The sequence below is a fragment of the Mus pahari genome, unplaced genomic scaffold (assembly GCF_900095145.1).
Source record: "Mus pahari unplaced genomic scaffold, PAHARI_EIJ_v1.1 scaffold_10365_1, whole genome shotgun sequence".
NCBI lineage: Eukaryota > Metazoa > Chordata > Mammalia > Rodentia > Muridae > Mus > Mus pahari.
Genome location: NW_018392831.1, coordinates 20239 through 35899, shown reverse-complemented (window position 1 = coordinate 35899; position 15661 = coordinate 20239). Strand labels below are relative to the sequence as shown.

Genomic DNA, 15661 nt, shown 5'->3' with positions numbered 1-15661 from the left:
TGTTCAATTCCATCACCTGTTGGTTTCTGTTCTCCTCTCTCTCTTTAAGAACTTCTACGTCTTTAAAAGTATTCTCCTGTTTTTCTTTAAGCAGTTGTATCTCTTAGACGCTTTCTTCTGCATTTCTTTAATAATGCCCTTCCTAAATTCCTCTACCAGCATCATGAGGTATGCTTTTAAAGCTGATTCTTGCTTTTTGTGTGTGTTGGGGTATTCAGGACTGACTGAGTTGGTAGTGCTAGGTTCTGATGATGGTGAGTGGTCTTGGTTTCTGTTAGTAAGATTCCTACATTTGCCTTTTGCCATCTGGTTATCTCTGTATTTAGTTGTTATAGTTGTCTCTGGTTGGAGCTTGTTCCTCCTGTGATTCTGTTAGCCTCTGTCAGCAGTCCTAGAAGTCCAGCTCTCTCCTGAGTCTCAGTGGATAGATTACTCTCTGAAGGGAAGCTCTCCTCTAGCAGGGAAGGTGCACAGAAGCCTGGCATTCAGATCTGCCTCCTTGCTGAAGATGTAGGCCCAAAACAGGGCCTGTCCCAGAAGATGTGTTTCCACTGCACTTTATTCACTCACCTGCACAGACTAGCCACTGGGGGACCCTGGACACAATATGACTCTCTCACCTGCTCTGGAAGACAGAGCCCTCACAGGTGGCCACTTTTCCTCTGGCGAGAAAGGTGCCCAAATTTCTGGGGCCCGAAACATGGTGTATCCCAGAAGTTAGGTTGCTTCTGTCTGTGCGAAGCTGTGTAGCTTCTGCAGTCCACACTCTTACTAGGGCAGACAGGTGTGCATGTGTGTTTCTGTGTATTTGTGCATTCACCTCATACCACACATACCACAGACACAAACACACATACAATGCCTCTACATATAATGTGCTGAGTTGATTTAACAGTATTTGTATATATATTTTCAACCTTATCATGTGCTATTGAATAACCACTTGATGCTCCTCTCTGAGGAAGACTATTCTTCCATTCCCAGCTTTCCTTAGGTGTCTGTTTTTTTCTTTTTTTTGTGGAGTGCTGAGGCCTCCTGGACTCATCTCCATTCTCTTTGGAGTGCATATTGGTGCTTGTTTTGTCCTCTTTCTTCTCCTGTTTGGGAAGCCATGTTGATGGGGCTGTTTTGATACAGCCTCTGATATTTCTATTAGATGCTCTACCCCAACAAACTCCCTGTCTCTTACTTTCTTTCCACCCCCTTTTCCATTCGAAAATATTTCCTTACATGTGGGAGTGTCTAAGTTGCTTTTCTTGTTAAATTTTTATCACATCAACTAGAGTAATGGCTTTATTCCAGGTACCTCAAAAGCAAAGTGAGTCCAATCTTTGCTGAATAGGTATTCAGATTTCCCACTCCCAGTGTCTTGATTATTCCAGGAATAGTAATGTGTGAAAGAGTGCTCACAATATGCATGTGTAGAACTCATTAGTATTAATAGCTATTTCAGAGTTTAGCAATGTCTTACCCATGTTCACCACCTGCTCTACATCTAGAGAGAGGTGGATTCTTCTAATTCATCTCATGATTAAATAATCATTGTTTATTAACTCAAGAAAGTGAAAACTAATTTGCATGTATTAGTTGTTCCTAATGCATGCTTCTCGCTATTTTTAACCATTTGATTTAGGCTCCAAAGTTATCATAATTTAGCAGATTGTGATGAATGGTCTGAACCGTACATTTAAATTCACCCTTTTTTCATGTCACCATAAATCTGGGTATCAGAATGTAAAGAATGGTTGAAATTTGTTAATGTTTCTTTAATATACTGATCACAAAGGAAAAAGAACCCAAAGAGCTTCATGAGCATTGCAGTGTAGCAATACTATATTTATTTATTTATTTATATGGAGTACCAATAAGTCTTTATTTTCCCAGGGGAGAGCAGGGAAGCGAAAGTCAGCATGTGTCACAGGATGATAATTAGATAGGAATAACAGGACCCGGGTACAGTAAAAATTCAACCAGGTACTAAAACACCCCAGTCAGGGTTGGGGGTCACCCAAGCCCCTGCCCATAAGCCCCTGGGAGGGGGCTTAGTCCCCTGCAGTTCAGGAAAGGAATCTGGAAAGGACAGACAAGTACGCCCTTTCCCACCCTCCCCATAAATTCAAGATTTCTTACAAAGCTTAGGTTTCTAGCAGTAAATATGGAGATACTTTCATCCATCTCCTAGTAACAATCTTGTGGCCTCTTTGACATAAGATTCTTGCATCGGCAATTAAGTTTCCGAGTGATTTGACTGTACATTCATAGTCCCTTTTCTGGTCTCCGGATTCCACTTTCTACATGGAAGGCCCCACAACTGCTTCTCTTTTCATAAGGGTGACAGATTACACTGGTTTGATCCATCCAAAGGCAAATCACACCATGAAATAAATGGTCTTGCCAGGGAGAAGTGGCACCTGCAATCCATTTACGGGGAAGTCGAAGGCAGGAGGATAGCCAGGAACCTGAGGGTATCTATCTCCAGCTACAGAGTGAGACGCTGTCGCAAAACCACCAACCAAACTCTTCACTGAGTTAGGGACAAAGGAGGAATGAGGCTCCGGGCTTCTTCAGAATGTTCACATGGGTCATTCAAGAGTTGTAGAGATGCTCAAAGTTAGAAATGAGCCTAAGTTTTCTTACGAGGGAAAAGAGGGGCTGTCTTTAGGTCACTGTGGTCCAGAATGGGAGATAGGTGAGGAGCACAGAAGGGAAAGCCATGGTCCCAGAGGTTCTCTTTGAGAAGAGGACCCCACATTTAGGTTTCAGATGGTATGGTCTGGTGCAGAAATTTCTGTCAAAGATGCTTTGGCTATTTTTCTCTCAATACAACAAAAGTTTTGTAAACAATAAAACCCCAAAAGAACATGAATACCAAGACATTCATATTTACACAACTAGGCCACTGAGCACCTACCAACTCAGAGACAGTCAAGTCCTACACATGCCAGAGGAATACAATTAACTTGGGCTGGGGGCAGCATTTAGGGGAGGAACAAGAAACCAGGATCAGACACACACACACAACCCAATGCATTTGTCCCATTTCAACACAGTGAGGTAGGTTTGTGGTGATCTCAAGGCAAGTAAATGAAACTCCCCACCCCCACTTTCCTTTAGCTACCAACCATCACGCTACAGCAGGGCAGGACACTTGCCATAGAGGCCCATACTCATGAGTGTCTCTGAAAGCCAAGATTGTGAAAGGCTAAATGGTTGAGTCCCTGCCTTGTGTTCCCATGCATTGACAGCATGGAAACTGTCCAGGTATGGGAATAAGGGAATAAGGGAATAAGGGTACTGATCTTATGTTGCCACCTTAGTGGGATAACTCAGAGGCAGTGTACTTCCTAGCACAAATGAAGCCCAAGGTTCTATCCCCAGCCAAAAAATGCAATCAAACGAACAAAAACCCCCTGCCCTCATAAATTTGCATTTTAAAAATAACCACACACACTCTCACACCCTGTTGTTCATGGCAGGATTAGACTAATCTGGCAAAAGGATGGATTTGTTATGGAAAGTTATTTCTGTGCCTCTCACCTGGCCCAGCCTTCTAATGTCTCTGTACAACCCTTTCCTGTTTAGACCAGTGTCTTATGTTTTGCCCAAACCAGATCAAGTCTTGGGGTAGCTCAGTTGAAACCTGTGAGACATTTTTTAAAGGATGCTATGGCAGAAAATCCAGCTGTAATCGGCAAAAATGAGGTAGTTCTACAGGCTGTGCACTCCAAATTGTTGGTCTCTATGGTGATCAAAACAAAACAAAACAAAGTATACTTGCTGAGCTGACTGGAGCTGCTACAGACTTATTATCCCAGAGATTGCTCAAGTACCTGAGAAAACACTGCAGGAATGAGGGCCTGAAAATTAAAATATATAAAAATACAAACCCATTATTTATATTAAGAAGAAGAAAAAAAATTTAAAAAGAAAACGCACAAGATACGTCATTCACACATAGTAGTGCAGTTGGCGTCCTGGAGAAAGTGGGACCCAAGGTGCAGTTACTTAAGGGAGCAAATAAATTAAAATCCCATTGGCCTAGAAAGGGCTTGGAGTGAGGTGTGGGCAGCAGGTCTGCAGTTGTCCCCTCAACCACCCTCTTTGTCTGTCATCACAACCTGTCACTAGAGACAGTTTCCAGCACAGTACCGCAGGACAGGGTTATGAATAAACTCTGTGTGAAAATGACCTTGCCGTGCTCCTGAGAGTCCCTTCCCCAGAACATAGTAGCCGGAGGGGTTAGGTTCATTAATCTTGGTTTGACTTCCTATCTAGCAAGGGAAATATCACATGGCCTTCTACAAAAGAACTTCCCTAGCCCAGCCACTTGGCAAAGCCTCAGATGATGCCTGCAGGTTCTAGGATGGTCCCCCTCACCCCCACAGGAGCCTTCACTTGCTTTCAGATAGAGTGTGGTAGGAGTTCCTTTGCCTCACCCTTTCCCTCCCTTCAAGGAAAGACAGGGTGACACTGGGAACCCCAGCCTGAGACATGGCAGTACAAGCTACCCATGGAACCCACCCTTTACCCCAACTTTCACCACTCTGCAGATTAATGCCCCTTTCCTGAATTTCCCCATTAGCAAAGAACAACCTTGAATCCTGCGCCTCAATACTGGGCTTCTGGGAGTAGGGCAGGGCTGTGGGTCTCTTCCTCTTCCTCCTGGAAGTAGGCAGGCTTTCCCTGAGAACTGGGGCCCTGCTGGGCCTTCAGTGGACATGAGGCCACCATATGGTTGATGTTTTGGCAAAATTGGCACTTCTTGGGTTGGGGTGGTAGCTTGCATTCCTTGGCATGATGGTCTAGCCCACCGCAGGTGTAGCACCTGTCTCCTTTGGATCTTCGCTTCTGCATGTTCTTCCCCTTTGGCTGCCGCTCACTCCCAATACAGAACACACCACTGACAGTGACAGGGATGGATTCCAGACCATTGGCAGACTTCTTAAAAGTGAACTCCACCACCTCGTCCTCCTTGAGGCTTCGGAACCCTTCCATGTGCAGCTTACTGTGGTGCACAATGACGTCCATGGCGGGGGAGGGGTTGTCGAGCATGATCCTGGAGTGGGCAGTCATAGACAGTAGGCTGAACCCCAAGCACACGTTGAACCACTTACAGATGCCTGCCCTGTGCAGCAACTGCGGCTTCTCTGCTGCTCGGGCCGAATCAGCTGGAGCCTCCTCTGTTGCTTTCTCTGCTTCCTTGGCACAGCCACCTGCAATCTGCTGGTTAGATACCGAGCCCATGGTCATCAGCTGAGCCCTTGGCCCCAGCCCCAGGTCGGGCAGCTGCTGGCCCCAGAGAAGTCTGGAGGCAAAGCAGCAATAGTATATTTATAGGTTGTGATTTCCCTCTGAATTTGGGTTTGCTAGAAGGTTCAGGTATTGTTTCCAATAGTGTGATAAATTATTTGTACTGCATGTCAGCTACAAAAATGATCCTGAGCCCCTAGTGATCTGTTCTTTGCCAGCTGACCCTGAAGCTTGGACAGTAGACGGCAGTAGAGCAGCATGGAAGGAAAGCATGGGCTTTCTGAGTCTTGTAGGCTCCTTGCCAGGTACCTGCAAAACGAGCTTGCAGCATCTGCTCCCATAGCACCAGAAACAACTGCAGCACCCAGTGTCTGCAGTACACAGCAACTCCAACAAACAGCAGCTTCAATGTGGGGTGACCTGCTGTGAACAGGTTGTGGTTGGACTCTACCATAGCTGAAATCCTCCACTGAGGTCCTTTTTATCCTCTTCTTAGCAAGGCAAAATAAATAAATAAATGAATAAATAAAATCACAGCTTCTCTTCTTTCTGATAGACTAACTGTAACAAGTAATATTTTTTGTCAAGGTGGATGGATTAAGGGTCATCTAACAGACAAACTTTTGGGCATGACTTCAAAGGCATTTTCAGAGAGGTTTGACTAATGGAAGGTTTTGCTATAATCCTAGACTGTANCCTGAAACTAAATACAAGGGGAGGGGAGGGAGAGAAAAAGCCAGGTGAGCACTGCATTCCTGATTCTCAATGTCTTGATTGGCTAAAACCAGAACCAGCAGCCTCACATCCTACTTCCACAGAGATGCTATATTGAAGTGGAAACTTAGGGATTCTTTGGAAAGTCATTGTGTAGGCAGATGCTTTTTTGGAGGGGTAAACACATGAATTATTTCCTGGATCAGGTATTTGTTAAAAGATTGCTTACTAAAGCAGACACCTGAAGGAACATTTTCCTGAAGCAGACACAGCTGAAAGGGTGTTTTGCTAGAGGAAACATGTGGAAGGACTCATGATGAAGGATTCTTCACTTATTACATGCATGTATTGATTCATCTTACATGTGTTATAGAGCTCCTTTCATCAGTCAGGAGTTATAGAGAAATGCACCCAAAACTCCTGGTGGTGTGCTGGAAGATTCTTCTTATATCCTTGGACTCCCAGTGATTGGCAGTGTGATGTGAGCTGATACAGACTCATGTGCTGAGGGAAGACACCTGATGGTTTGCAGAGTATAAGTAGTAGTCATCGGACTGTGAGATGGACTTGCATGTAGAATAAGCTTTGCAACACTTCTTGATCTGCAATTTGTTGAGAAAGGTACTGTTGAGAAATTCTAGTGTTCCTGGTTGTCCTAATCTCTCCTGCTGACTCATGTCAGTTTGGCTGAGTCCTAGCTGTTTCTACAAGATTGTGCCACCCTTGCTGATTCCTGTTCTGTATCCAGACTCTACTGAACTGAACGGCTGGTAGATTGCTGAAGTATCTGCTAGTATTTTTGAGCTGGCTTTGCTGACTTCTGAACTGAGCTGCTTATCTACAATGTAGGTGGGATCTGCTCTAAAGAACAATTTCTAAATAGGACCACTTTGCCTGAATCCTAAAAACCTTTCTCTACTACCTCTGGTGAGTAGTGGGTTAGAAAGGAGGTTAAAGGATATAAGAAACATCATTAAAAGTCAGGTTGAGAAAAATTTATGCCTACACCATATCATCTTGTTTCCCCTCCCATGACAGACTGTACTTTCCAGCTGTGAGCCAAATAAGCCTGTTATCTTAGGTTGTTCTTGTCATATATGTTGTTGTACCAAGTAACATAACCAATTTGTATGAAAGCAACTACATTTCTGATCTCCAATTTCCAGTGTCTGGATAAATTAGGTCAGAATTCACTATTAATCTCCCAAGGTGCATTTTTACTCAAGCACTATTGGAGTCTTTGGGAATTTCTCTGGTTGTTATGACGAATGTGGAAGAGCAGTAAGTGCTCTTATTCACTGAGGTACCTCCGTAGCTCTAATCGTTTTGTTTTGGTTAAATGAGACAAGGACAGCAGAGCCTGATAGCACATCTACTTCATGCTCTCTGTAAATCAAATTCAGGGCTTTCTGTGTATTGAAAAAACAGTGACACTAACTGAAGTACATTCCAGCCACCTCCTCCTCTTCTGCCTCTATTTTAAATGTATATGATTTCTGTACCGCAACTTTTTCTCTCATTCTGTAGTTCATAGATGAATTAAATACCTGTATTCTGTGTGACCCCAGTATAAGCTTGATCAGTCCTCAATAAGTGCCTGACACCTTTTAAATTTTTGCTTTTACTTGACAAGTATGGATATTTTACTTGCATGTTTGCCAGTGTACTGCATGCATGCAGTACCACTGGAGACCAGAAGGTGGTAACAAACATCCTGGAACTGGAGTTAAAGAAATTTGAGGTAAAGTAAGATACCTACTGAGATGTTGATAAATTTAATACACTATGTAAAGCACTGAGTGATACTGAGTTATAAGATTAACCTCACTTGCCACCTGGAATTGAATGACCTGGAGAGGAAGCTGAAACAATGCCTCATTGCTGTTAACAACCTGCTGACTCTCAAATTGTAACAGTGCTTGTTAGCTCCACCTTGTGGTCTTAGAGTACAAAATGAAAATGCAAACCAGAAACAGGCCTTTTTAGAAGCTTTCTTGGTTTTTCCATCCACTGGTGCCCATTCCTCTCTTGAGCTCTGGATTTGGTGTGCTTGTCAAGAGATTCCCACTGGGCTGTGTGTAGCCAGTGCTCTTCAGCTGAGCCAGCTCTCCAGCCTCCCCTCCCTCCCAATAATTTTTAACCCTTCACACATGACTGTGAACTCTTACCATCACATCACTATAATAGCTATTTTGTTTTTAAAACAGGCCACCTTTCCCAGTTTATTTCTTAGATAATTTTTAAGAAAGTAGAATTGCATCATCTCTGCTCGCCTCCCTCTATCCCTTCTCAGTTACTCTCCTTCCAACCCCTTCCAAGTTCTTCCCCTTAATCACTTCTTTTTCTTTCATCTTCTATGTTACCTATGTCTGTGTAGGTAACAATATATGAGTGCCTGTGTTTCCACACTCAGGTGTATGAATGCAATGTGCTGAGTCTGTTTTTTTTTTTTTTGTGTGTGTGTGTGTGTGTGTGTGTGTTTGTGTCTATGGTTTCAGGGCTTACCACTGTCCCCTGGCCATCCAAGAAGAGGTTTATCCCTGGAGAGGCTAATTCTAGCTCAGCAATCCTCAGTTGCCTACAATTCTTCATCTGTGGGTGGAGCCCCACAAAAGTTCTCTCTTTCACATCACCATGTTTTGCTGCTGTTGTTCCTGTCTTGTTTATGCAGTTATTTCTAGGAAAGAGTGTTCCAGACCAGACCTCCTGGTGTTCTGGCTTTTATAATCTTTCTATTTCCTCTGTCCAGAAGCACAGATGTAGGAGCTCTAATGTTGATATATCAGTGGGGGCTGGCCTCCCATGATCTGTTGATTTCTTCTGCATTGTGTGCAGTCATGATTCTGTGTGTTGGTGTCAGATTGATTCTTTGATGATGGGTGGTTACCATGTTTAGGCAAAATAGATAAGTCTCACACAAAGAGTGCAACTATTTTTGGTGACAGAGGGCACTGTGTCTTTTACATAGTAACACTGATACTTTTATCTAGGAATAAAATAAACTTTAATTTTAGACTTATCAATTTGTTTGTTCCAACCTTTCACTTGGAAGGCTCCATGATCTTTCTCTGTGGAAGTTAGGTCCCAATTCTACCTCCCAGCACCTAGGCCCTCAGAAATAAAACTCAGAAACAAAATAAATTTACACACACCTTGGCCAAATACCTAGGCTTTTCTCGGACTATATTAAAACTTACAGTAACCTATTTATTTTTATCTATATTCTGCCATATGACTTGTTACCTTATACTTACTGAAATACACAAAAGGAGACCTGAACACAATACAAACATGCACACACACACACACACACACACACACACACACACTAAAGGGCATAAAGGTAGCTCAGTTGTTAGGACCACTTGATAATTGTTTATTTGTTAAGAGCACTGGTTGTCATTCCAGGGAACATGTGTTTGGATTCTAATGTCTCCATGATAGTAACCAACTGTCTGTGACCCCAGTTCCAGGGGACTTGAGGCCCTCCTCTGACACTCATGGGCACTAGGTATACAAGTGTTAAAGAGACAAACATACATGCACACAATACAACCACAAAAACAATACAATCCACTGTGTGGATCTTCAGATAGTGAAGGGGAAGATTTGTAAGTGACAGATAAAACAAAAGAGCAGCTCAGTGAGAGCCAAGCAACCTGTCCAACATTGTTTCAGAGAGTCCTTCTGGTCAGCAGGAACAGTGACAGACCCAATTTGATGTAGGGAAGACAGCTCCATGCTGCATGTGTAAGGACTTCTGTTTAGAAACAATGGAGGAATTTTAATCCAGCACCATTGTTGGTGTGGCAATGGATCCTATCCAAAGATACAATCCAGCTTAAATGCAGACACACCCTTAGTACATACCTTTTCTCTGTAACTCTTGAGGGATATAGAATAGAACCTCCAATTTCTTGTCTGCCTGCCAACTCTTCTGCAGTGCTGGAGCTCCCGAGTTCCTTTCACTGCCATAGAGACCCATACAACACCCATCCTCCCCACAGTCAGCTGCCACAACCCATCAACCTAGTAGAAACAACCTATAGAAGTTTATAATTTAAAAGTCAGATTTATATATCAATAATTCTTTATTAATCCACAAGATACCCACACAATATTCTCAGAGGTAATTGATAATGATACAAACTGCCCACCTAGATCATACACATGATCCCAATTATTCTACCCCTTTAAGCTTTTTTTTCCACACATGGTTTCTTTGTGTACCCTGGCTGTCCTGGAACTCACTTTGTACATTAGGCTGGCTTTGAACTCAGAATTATGCCTGCCTCTGTCTCCGAAGTGCTGGGATTTGATGTGTGTGCCACTACCTCCCAGCCACTCTATCCCTATATCATATTCATAACTACCTGTGGATATTTAAAACCATGCAGGATCAGCATTTCCTTTCTGTCTGTCCACTTTCAACCTGGCTTCTTCATCTCCTTTGAGTTGCTCTCTGTCCATGCAACTCTTTCTGCTACCTCCATTTTTCTTATTCAATCACAGCTCTCCTGCTGCACTAATATTTTAATGGAATTGGACAGGGAAAATCCTGCCAGACCTAACAACAAAGTATGGTTTGTAGTAATAAGTAACCATGTTTGAAAGCAAAATTTAATTGAGGGCCAGAGAAGATGATTAATGAGAAAAAGATCTGATAGAACAAGTCAGAAATAGGATATGCCCAACACTCATGAGAACATTGGCAAGAAAGAAAGTATGGTGTGGTATGTGTTGTGTGTATTGCAGTTTTACCAGAACAATTTTACCAAGTTCGATTATAGAGAGAACATACAGGGCACAAGTGAAGACAGAACTACCCTGAGAATGAGAAGGATCCAGAAAATTAGAAAAAATCACCAGCCGGGCGTGGTAGTGCAAACTTTTAATCCCAGCATTGGGGAGGCAGAGGCAGGCGGATTTCTGAGTTTGAGGCCAGACTGGTTTACAGAGTGAGTTCCAGGACAGCCAGGGCTATACAGAGAAACCCCATATCCAAAAACCAAAAAAATAAAATCGCCAAAGTTAGTATGAGGCTAACAAACAATTCAGTCAAAAGTTGAGAAAAGCCAGATTTAACCAGTCAGCAGGGAAGACTAGATTGTATGTAGGCTGGAATCTTTCAAGCCTAGGGTTAGGAAAGAGGACATGCTCTGGGCTCAGATCAAGCCATGTATTCCCCTAACTTGGGACCAACTGTCATCTTATCTTATCATCTGAGGAAATAAAAGTGTCATTTACATGAAACCTCTAAAAAGTGAAGATGAAATTCTTGACATCGAAAGAAAAAAATTAAAGACAACAAACATGAATCAAAGTTAATTTATCAGAAAGAGAAATTAACCAATTTAGGTATGAGGTTGAAGAGAAAAAAAAATGGCACCTAGAAAAGACAGAGAAGACCAAAATAGTGGATTTCAACTTCTCAAGACAGAGTTACTATTTTATTCATCATGCTTTTATCTGGTTTACTCATTAAATAAATCATGAGAAGAATACACACACACACACACACATACACACACACACACACACACACACAATGACCAAAATCCTAATGTTGCAGTAGGAAGAATAAATATACAACTCACTGGAAACTAAAGGTCAGTCTCTGATGGAGGTCTCACAGGCCTGCCTCTATTGGATCAGGTGAGATGACTAGAGAAGACACAGGTCAGTGTGCAGGGGAGTCATGCTCAGGTCTAGGCTGAACTCACTTCCTTATGTTGTCTTTACAGAGACAGACACCTGAATACAGATGCTAGCCATTAAAAGAAAAGTCACACAAGGCAGGTATCTCACACCATAGAAGTAAATAATGAAGCACAAATTCTGATTGGTGATTGTTCAACCATCATACCAATCAGACATCCATGCTAAGAACAGTTTCAGTCTAGCAAGTCACACAGGTCAGGAATATGTTCTCTGAGCACTTCCTATCTTATGGGAGAGATGCATCAGCTCTCTGGGCACTGTCCATGCCTATGGCAGTACAGCATGAGACCTGTTAAGGGCCCACAGCAATAGGGACCAGAGAGAAAATGTGTGCATACCCACAATGGGTACTTGTCCTCCCCATTGCATGGGTTTTAGGCCCCAACTCAGACTTAATTACTGGCAGTTGAAGTATAGGTGCCTATTTCCCACCTGTGGGAAAAACACAGCAAGAGAGATACTGTAGAAGAAGTAAAGTTGTGGGAGTAGAAGAATCTCCTGTTCAAACCCCAGGGAAGATTCATGAACTGTGACTGCAGCTCCAGGACAGAGGAGAAACACAATGGAAGAGAGTAAGTAAAGAGGACTAATGGGCCTTCTGTAGGTGTGTTCTCAGCAGGGCCCTTCTTTTTGACATCTCTCTGTCTGTGGGGAATCAGAATCAGGTCTCCATGCTCTCTATCAATAGGGCAGTGAATCTATCTATATTTCCTTTATGCTTTATGATAGAGTTAATGTCAGCACAAAAGTCCCAGTGCCTGAGTGGATGCATCTTTCTTCTATTGAGGCAGGGAACATTTATAGCTTGGTCTGCAGATCTGTAGAGAGACAAGTATTCAGACACTGCCCCTTTCTTACCTTAATTTCNTCCATACCAGAAAAATCACCACAGTTCCCACCACCAAGGCACCAAGAATCAGGCTGATGAGAACTGCTATGGTGGGAATGGTTTGTGGAGGCTCTGAGNATGGAAAGAAGGGAGAGTGAGTAGTCTGACCCTAGCTCTAAACCCTGATCCTGCTTTTGTTTTCAAAGAGATCACATTTTTTCTGACATCAGAGTGTTTGCTCCCACCCACTCCTTACCCCATTTCAGTGTGAAGGGCTCATGGTGCACATGGCATGTGTATCTTAGCTCTTCTCCAGAAGGAACCACCACAGCTACCCACTTTTGGAAGGTTCCATCCCCTGCAGGCCTGGTGTCTGGAAGCTCTATGTCCTGGGTGTGGTTTTTCCCATCCCTCTTCCAGGTCATGGTGATGTCAGCTGGGTAGAAGCCCAGGGCCCAGCACCTCAGGGTGACATTTCCTTCAGGTTTTACATGGTGGTTCACATGTGTTCGGGGGGCATCTGAAGGGAACAATTGGAAAATTCATGTGTTTTGCACTCCTCATGGGGCCTGAGCAGTGTTCATGGCACCATCCCTGTAAAGGGTGGGAAACTTGGATGAGGGAGGTTCAGAGTCCACCCAGAAGCCTAAACTCAGGATCTGGATGATCTATTCCGTGGAATATTTTACAATAAGCATGATTCAACACAGACTAGGATACTGTGGATCTCCCTCTTTACAAATAGTCTTCTGGATCTGACTGTGGAGGGGTCTAGTGACTCAGTAACCCTGGAGCCAGACATTTAATGCCATTGTGCAAGGACAGTGATCAGGCCTGAGAGAGGCCATGGTGCACAATACAGATGGAAGGGAACTGCTGTTTTATGGCTACACTGAACTATCCTGGGAGAAGGGTGAATCCTCTGGAGAGTCCCTCTCTCATTTTGAATCAGGACACTGAGGAGCTCTCTTTCCCCTTTGATGCAAGACAGTGTAAGCATTCCAGCTGGTCCCTGCTGAGGAGGAGGCCTCAGGGAGACAGGAGCTACAATCTCAGAAAACAGAAGTGGTTTGTAAGGGTGTCTCTTACCAGAGTGCATCAAGGACTCCTTTCCAAGGTCCAGGCATCTAAGAATGCTCTCCACACACTCCCCTCACAGGTAAGTCCTCCAACCTTCTGTCATGCCTCCTTGCTCGTGGTGTGTCTTGAATTCTTTGCCTAGTTTACCCTCTGCAGTCCAAGAGTTCAGGTCCTCATTCAGGATTAAGGAATCATAGCCATAGTAGGTGAGCTGGTAGCGACCACCGAGGAAGCTCCCATCATTTGCCACATTGCAGCCATATACTTCCTGCAGGGTATGATAGTCTGCCCCACACCCATTCAGCCAATGGTCACTATGAGGCTTCTCTCGCATCCCGGGATTGTGTCCCCAACTAAATTCCTACCCAGGTAACAGCCTGTAGTTCTCTGAGGTCTAAAATCACCAGGTCCCTATGACTATGGCTGTATCTTTGACTTGGGGACCTAGAGTGGAGCTTTTTGGGCCAGACCATGAGGGCACTGAGGAGTTACAACCTCGGTTCTGAGATCACTTACCATCCTTCTTGTTAGTCTTCAGGTACTTCAGAATTCTTCTTCCTGACAGTGCAAAGTCATGGGCTTTTGCTGTCTCTTTCTCCCAATATTCAGGTGGCTCCTGCTCCATCCAAGCTGCCCGAGGTTGCATCCTTGCATTTGTTCTTTTGCTGTCGAATCCCTGAAACTGTGTGGAGTCTATATATCCCACCTGTATAAATCAGGGCACCAACATGCCAGGCTCCAAAATTACAATGTTGAAAGTCAGCAGCCAATGTGAGCCTGTGGGTGGTACACATTGAGACCCTGACTCTCCAGCCTTGATCCAGAGCAGGTTGGTAAAGTGCAGAGCAGGGGTGATGTTGTGGCTGTGGACCTGAGATGCAGGAGAGGGTCAGGGGTGATTCAGCTAGGGGATCAGGAAGGGTCTGGTTATTCAAGGAAGAAAGCAGAGAGATGTGGATTTCAATTGCTTTTTCTTGCTCCCTGAAATGCCAGTTCCCTCAATGCCTCTCACTCACCTGTGCAATACTGGGTCAGGTCTATAGCCACCAATAGGAGGAGGAGGGCGCAGTGTCCAGGCGTCTCCATCCTCCCTATTGGGTCTCAATCAGGCCCTGTATCTCTTCACTTTATTACCTGATGTGGCTGATGCTGATTGGCTTTCATTGATTTCCCAAAGGTAGTGATGTAAATCTGATGGGGTGNGTCTTGGAGAGACCAATTCCTGGGTGTGGGGGATTCCTAGGATATTGCTTCCCCATCTTGCACCATTTCTACAGCTTTTGATTCTGGCATCAGTGTCTAAGCACAGGTCTGTCCTCTGGTCCAAGTTATATATCATTGATTCCTAGCCCAGAGGCCTGTAACTCAGCAATTTTCAAACATTTCAAGGTTAGAGTCTCTGTAAATGCTTAGACCTTGTGTAGTCTTCTCCAGTGACTGTGCTTGGGTCGAGTATATCAATCCATACCTATCATAGTGGGAACTAGATGTTTTGAGAGTTTTGATTCCATTCAGATAATGATAACTAATTGCATGTAAGCTGAATAAAAGAGAAAGAACTGTTTCCAAAATAAAATGAAGATGTCATCAGAGCCTTTGAGAATCTTACCATTTCTGGGAGTCCTTATTTTCATCTTCCCTCTCCTAGATCATAGAATTTTGTGTCTTCATTTTAGATGTTTTTAAAAAAATATTTGAAACAAAGAAAAGTTAAGCTTCACAGATATATTTTAGGAGAAATAATTTTTTTTGTGGGAAGTGGCAGCCAAAACGGTGCCCTGGCTCATTGCCAAGCCCCATGATTCCCTGCTTGTTTACCAAAAACTTGATTATGTCCACGTGAATGATCATGGACTGCTCGCCTGATGAATGGAGTCATACAACATGATATTGAGTCACAGGCCTATAAAGGCTCACCCTGTCTGCGTGCATGGTTGCTGTACAGAGCTTGCTGAATGCTGATTGGATGAGACATGAGTGCCGAGGGTGGAAAGGGATAAATTGGGTGATCCTCAATAATTAATCTGAAAGGGAATAGAGCTGAAAGCTACTGTAGAGAGAATAAAG

General features: G+C 43.6%; 2 pseudogenes; both read right to left on the bottom strand.

Annotated features, from left to right (window-relative positions):
• Positions 1-4608: 4608 nt before the first annotated feature.
• On the bottom strand, positions 4609-5244 carry LOC110315198 (annotated as a pseudogene).
• Positions 5245-12539: 7295 nt separating this feature from the next.
• Positions 12540-14680, bottom strand: LOC110315199 (annotated as a pseudogene).
• Between the last annotated feature and the right edge of the window lie 981 nt (positions 14681-15661).